The sequence below is a fragment of the Lycium ferocissimum genome, chromosome 1 (assembly GCF_029784015.1).
Source record: "Lycium ferocissimum isolate CSIRO_LF1 chromosome 1, AGI_CSIRO_Lferr_CH_V1, whole genome shotgun sequence".
NCBI lineage: Eukaryota > Viridiplantae > Streptophyta > Magnoliopsida > Solanales > Solanaceae > Lycium > Lycium ferocissimum.
This window is the reverse complement of record NC_081342.1, coordinates 66,564,396-66,571,552: the sequence shown is the minus strand read 5'-3', so window position 1 is coordinate 66,571,552 and position 7,157 is coordinate 66,564,396.

The following is a 7,157-nucleotide window of genomic DNA, read 5'->3' as shown; positions in this document are numbered from 1 at the left end:
TGTTCGTAGCGCTAGGATTCTCGCACCAGCTATTTGGTTAGCCCAAGTTCTTTCGCGGCATTATCATTACTTTACAGGCTTTTAGTATTTACGGACGACCGTTGTTTAAAAGATTATTGTGAGGCTTCATAGACTAGAGTAACGGTATCGCAGTCTGTGCTTTTCATGTTAAGCAATGTTGTCTACTGATATGTTTTAGACTTATATTAATGTTCTCGCACTTTGATTTATATCATTCAGACTTTCAGTATATCAGTATGTGTTAGTTTATTTTCAGCATTCAATATGTTATGATATCACATGTTGATTCGACGCATTGTTCGCTCGGTTACATGGAGCGAGGCACGAAGTACCATGTTACATCCGTGCCTGTGAATTGTCATGCCGTGAACCATGGCACGGCATAACACGACACTCGGTGCCTTGAAGCATGTGACCAAGCGAACCCCATGGCTTGCTAAATCAACATGGAGCATGAACTGATGCGAATATAATATAAACATGCATGGTGAGAGTAAAGCATGGGATTAAATAATCATATGTCTAAAAATATATAATAAACGTTGAGCCAATACTGGCTATACGGCCCTGATCATCTGACACGACATAACTGAACTAGTCTAGCCTATAAAACCTCTGACATGAGTCTTACTGCTAAACTGTTTACCGGGACAAGGCCCCCGGCATACCTTAACTGCATAACTGAAATAAATATAAATAGAGATAAAACTCCGAATGAGATGGGGCTCACCAATAGCTGATACGAGCAAAGTCCTAACGAGCTGAGCCGTGGTCCTATAAATTTGCATTGTGAAATGCAGGACCCCAGGAAATAAAAGGGAACGTCAGTACACTTGAATTGTACTGGTATGTAAAGCAAGTGATTGAAATAAGCATGACAAATGAAATAATAACTTAAACTGACACTGTAAGCTGCACATGAACATGAGTATATCTCGCATGAATATATATATATAACATGAGTAAAACAGCTTAAGTGGGATAGCCTTATTAAAACCTAAATATAACCACCATGTGAGCATGTGGCGTCTGATCTCTGCCTGATCAGCTAAGACATCTTGTACCTTGCCAGGGTACAAAACATGAACATGACGTGAATGGATTCAATAACCCACAATGGGTAAACATGAAGAAAAGTCCAAACTGGGCGGAGCGATCTTTATCCTACGCTGGCATATGAAGTTTTAGGCTATCTGAGCCTTCTCGGTAATCTGTACAACTCTTAAAATATGAATATGGATATAATTGACTTAGTAGCCCATGAGTTAAATAAACATGATTGTAAACATGATTCGTGATTGTATTACAACATGAAGATAGATGTATATAGTATAACTTGTATGAAAACATGGTAGCATGTAGAAATTCATGAAAATAAATATAAAAGTTCATATCTTGCATTTAAGAACCCATGGAATGCAAAATATGGGTTTTCATGGATTACAGACAGATTCTCAATAACCAAAATGGACTATTAAGAACACAATAACGAATTATTAATACAACATGGTATATCATGGTACATGTACTTAGGGTTATCATGAACATGGCTGGAAACCCTAGTCTTAAAAGTAACATTTGTATAATCATGGAAGAACATGGAGGGGGGGGGGGTGGGGGAGGGGGGGGGGGAAGAACAATAATGTTCCCACACTTAGATAGAAACCCTACATACCTGTAAACGCTCCAATCCAACGAATTATCTTGCTGCTCTGACGAAGAACACCCAAACCCTCGCTTTGAATTGTTGGAGAAGGATTACTTGTTAATCCTATTTTTTTGTTTAAGAATCATGTTAGGAATCATGTATTTAGTGCTAGGATTGATTAGGAATAATAGAGATGTTCTTATCTTGATGTGGGAGGTTGAGAGGAGAAAAATATCGTCCTTCAAGGGTTTTCTATGAAGTTGGAATGTTTGATAAATGAAATTTCAAGTTAAGTGCTGAATTTATAGTACGGGGCATCTGGACCACCTCCAAAGCGAGAGGTGACCACGCTATGGGCCTCGCTCAGCTAGCTCAACCAGCCAAAAAGGACTTAGTCGATTTCTTGAATTTTTTTCACTTTTGGACCTTCTACCTCGCTGAGCGCGACATATGGCGAATGAACCTTTTCTAATAGTTCGATGGCATATTTGAGCCTTTTTTCTTTTTGTTGTTTTGGCTTAAAAATAAGTAATTAAGAATACTTTTTTAGTTTACCACATACTATAAAAGTGCTTAAAAGCTATTTTAGCTTAAAAACACCTAAGATAAGTCAATCCAAACATGCTCTTAATATTAAATTTATCCCATTTGGTTAAAAAACTGTTGCTTTGTCCCAATTTATATTATACAGTTCTAATTTCGAGAGTCAAACTTTTTTATTTTGACTGTAAATCCGGACATACAATCTTTAAGCTTTTTGAAAAATAATTGGAACAGAGGGAGTATAACTTTTAACTTCGACTTAAAGTTGGTTTTTATGTTTCAACAAGTGTTGCAAACCAGTTTTTAAAGTAATTTTTATTCTCTCACAAAATTTTAATGCTTCTTCAAGTGCAATGCATGTCCATGCAACTTTAATTTTCAAATTCTTCATGTTTATACTCCCTCCGTCCTAATTTATATGTAATCGTCTTGACTACGCTCAAAGTTTAAGAAATTTTTTTAGACATGTGACTATAAATTATTAATGACAAACCAATTTATTTTAAAGTTAAGTAATTTTTAACTATAAAAATGTAACATTTTTTTGGACATAAAGAGAGTATAGAATTTAGGAAACATGTTAAATTAATTAATCCTGCATCATGTCATCAATGATAACTAGCGTCACCAGGATTGAGAGCTTCAGAGTGACATGTCACTGCTTTTACGAGTAATGCCATCCCACTTTTCAAGAGTTGTCACTATAATGTGCAATAATATATTCCACAAAAAACTTTGTGCATTGTACAGTTGAGTTGGGGAACAAGGTTTTAATTTGTTTTGTCATTTACTCTAAAGGTTTAGCCTATGTTGTGTTGCATGCAAGCCACTGTTCTGCAAAGAGTGTACTTCCCAGTGTCTTGAAAACAAGCCCAGCAAACTCTATATACGTGTCGTGGCTTTAGGATCGGTGACCTTGAAATGATTACATACATTACTAGAAATAAAAAAAAATTCCATCGATATTCAGTGAGAAATTTGCGTTACAAAACATAATTTTTCCACCTCATTCTCATAGAACAAGCTCACTGGGAAAACGCATGGTGGGAAACAAATTCCCATAGAAACACTGGGAAACTTCTTAACTTTTCCGTGTGAAAACACTACTATTTAAGTTTTTCCACGTACATTCAGTGGGAAATAGCCACTAAACATTTTTCAGTGAAATTCAGTGAGAAAATATAGATTTTTTAGTAGTGATTGCTCTTGAAGTTGGTTATCTCACGATGACAACAATATATTCAGTATAATTTCATAAGTGGGATTCTAGAAGGATAGGATATACACAAATCTTGCATAAAAATTTCATGGGGCATCCTATTTTGGTCGCCCCATTTAATAGATACCCGCCCTTCGTTTTATTTTGCACAAATACCTTTCTTTAAGTAAGTTCAGACAAAAGAAACTACTGCTGATTCTTTGTTTTTTTTTTCTTTCTTCTTATTTGTTGTACAATAGTATTTTTTGAATTTATAACAATTGAAATATAATGTTTTTGAAAAATTTCAAATATTAAAAGTGTGTTAAAATGGGTCTTAAAAATAATGGCAAATTACCGTTATTGCAAAATGGGTTTGTTAGATTTGTTGTTGCTTTAACAAATTGATGATTGAAGTTTGTTCTTTATGATATATGGAACTTATATTTCAAATTTGAGTTTATTTGAAGTAGATTTTGGTGTTAAATAGTGCATTGGATTGTTGAAATTCGAAAAATAAAATATCTTTTTGGTGAAAAGAATTTAGACACACATGACTGAAATTTAGGCAATTTTCACATACACTTCAGTCATTTGCAACTCAAATTCGGGTATACATGAAAAATTCACACACAGAGAATTTCAGGCGAAACTGTCTAATGTTCGGTCACAAGGCCATGCTTCAGACACGAATGTTTGAAGTTGCCAAACGCAGATGAGATTGTCTGGAGTTGTACCGTAGCGGGTAAACATGCAATTTTTTTTAATACTGGTTAAATTTAAATGGTGACCTCAAAAGCGATATTTGGGCACTTCACTCTATCTTTGTGGGGTAGAAAAGTTGTTTCCGATAGATTCTCAACTCAAAAAAAAAAAAAAAAAAAAAAGGGAAAAAATTTGAAAGTTAAGCTATCTTGATGATAATATGTATTCCGAGAATTGGAGCTCTTATTGGCGTAATAGAAATCATGGATAGAAAGTAGAAATGCGGATTGGTGGAATGGATGGTAGTTACTAAGAATATAGAGAAATTCTTTAGGAGAACAGGGAGAGACTTTTGTAGGTGTTTCGCCATAGATTCCATATATTTTTTACTTGTGGGATCACATTGTATTATTGTTGTTGGAATTTATGAAATTGGAGTTGAAGATGTTGAAGATGAAGTTTTGAGTTTGATTATACTTTTTGTAAAAGAGAAAATAATAGAGTACTTTATCTGGAATTTATGAAGATAGAGTTGGGAAACAAGTTTGGAGCATTTTTTCAAATTTTGATTCCAACGTCAAGTTGGATTTGAAAATTTTATAACCAAACACTTATTTTGAAATAAAGTGAACAATTATTCCGAAAATTGTGAATAATTCTCACGGCTGAATGGGTCCTTTGATTTGACTTCTTGTTGGTGTACATAATGGAGCAGAAGACTCTCCTATTTATAGTAGAAATACTTCTTGTTCACCAACTAACTCAACTAATTGGTTTCATTCTAACCAAATTGGTTTATTTCTTAACTAGTTCTTGCAACTTGCTTTTGCCTTCAAAGTAACACAAAAATGTACCTAAATATATTTAATATATTTTGCAACACTGCTCCTTGGATGTCTATTAATGGATCACTTGTCTTGTTAAAATCTTACGAGAAAAAAACTCTGTAGGGAAAAAATTCCAGTGTCGCAAAAAAAAAAATGCATATCTAGTAATACAGTTTTTTAGCTGCCTCATTAAAAATTTTGTCAAGAAAACTCAATGGGACAAAACCCCAACCTTGTACTTCCACTAATGAAAATATTATTTGATATCACAAAGGCGACACGTTCCAATCTTGTGGATCAGCTTTTCAAAAGTTGATGGTGGAAATTCCTTGATGAACAAATCTGACAAATCATCACTAGAGCGAATATGTTAAACATCTATCTCAACATTCTATTTGAGATCATCTGTGAAAAAGAACTTTAATGAATATGCTTTGTGCTGTCCCCTTTGGTGTACCTTTCCTTCCGTTGAGCTCTACAAGCAGCATTGTGTTCATATAGTGTTGTTGGAATCTTCGTTTTCAAAGAAAAATCACACAGTTGTCGAATGTGTTGCGTCATTAATCTCAATCATACACATTCTCGACTTGCTTCATGAATGACTATAATTGTTCTGTAATTTGAGGATGTAGCAGCTAACGTTTGCTTTGTTGAACATCATGATGTAATTGTATCTCCATGTATAAGTAAATAGTCTGTTTGAGGGGCCATATGGTCGCCTGAACCGGTAGTTTCTTCATACAACTTCATCTTTGGTGGAGCATGTAAAAGCTAAGTAGGCGTTTAGCCATAAAAAATCAAATATTTTTCGTTTTATATGGAACTTATGAAGTTGGACTTTAAGATGGACTTGTGTTTGGTTATACCTTTTGCAAATAAGAGAAGAAAGCATTTTATTTGAAATTGTGAAGATGGAGATGAAAAACAGGTCGAAATCCAACTTCAATTTGAATTAGGAATTTTCAAGGCCAAACACTGATTTTCAAATAAAGTGAAAATTTATTCCGGAAAAAGTGAATAAGCTTTATGTCCAAACAGGTTCTAAAATTTGCCCTATAGAGATTTACAGAGACGGGCTTTATGTAGATCAGAAAAGTATTCGCCATCTGCATAGCCGATCATTTGTGACTTGAAAACATTAGAATAAAATAACCCTATATCAATGATCCGTACGTAATGAAATACATATTTAACACTATTCCAGTGTTTTTTTGTTGGGGAATACATGAATGTCACTGTCTATGTCGCTATATTTAAGCTTATTTAACTTTCATATTATATAAAACAAATTAAAAAGAAAATGTACTAAAAATTCTTTATATAGTTCATCAAGACGTTTTTAGAAAATGTTAGGGCAAATATATAAGGGGCCCCTTAAAGTTATGACTAATTTTCATTTTGAGACTTCAGTTAAAGCTAGTACGTACTTTACACTCTGTGACACGGAAAAAACAACAATGAATTTGCGTAGGAGAGGACTATGATCACCTGAGAACATAGGCATCATGAAACACACCGGCCAGATGGAAATATAGAAATTAGTAGAATAAAATGTGAATGTTTTAGAGAAAAAAAGAAAGGTAAAACATTATTTTTGATCAATTCACGCCCCAAAAGGAAGAGTGGAATATATTTTTTGTCATGTCAACGTTTTGTGTCTATAGGCGCACATTTGAGATATGTTGGAGTGTCCAATATACGCCATATGTTTTTAATTGGCTAGTCATAAAGGTGTTTAATAGGCATACTTTGAATATCATTGGAATGTCTAATAGGAATAAATTTTAATTCAAATGTTAAAACGAAAATTGTTATGATTGGCACGAATTTATTAGCCGTATTATATTAGTGAAGACATTAATTACGAAACAGTTGATAGATTTACACTAATCTTGTTTGGCTTAGATAAGCTCCGTCCATATATTAATCTAATATGAGAGTACATAGAGGATTGAGATGTAAAGTTTTTCATCCCCTTTGTCTATGTGAAAAGTGCGAAGATCCACACCGGTATATTTCCCCACCCAAAGAAAAAAACATGTTGTGTGACAAAGAATCCATACCAAGGATAAAAATTCTAGGCTTCATAGACAGAGTAGAGTCAAATATATATTTCATCAGCATTTATGTTCTCGCAGAATTCATATGTTTTCTTTCAGCTGAAGCTGATTTTTTTAAAAATATATCTTGAATTAATAGGTCTTTCTTATCAGAC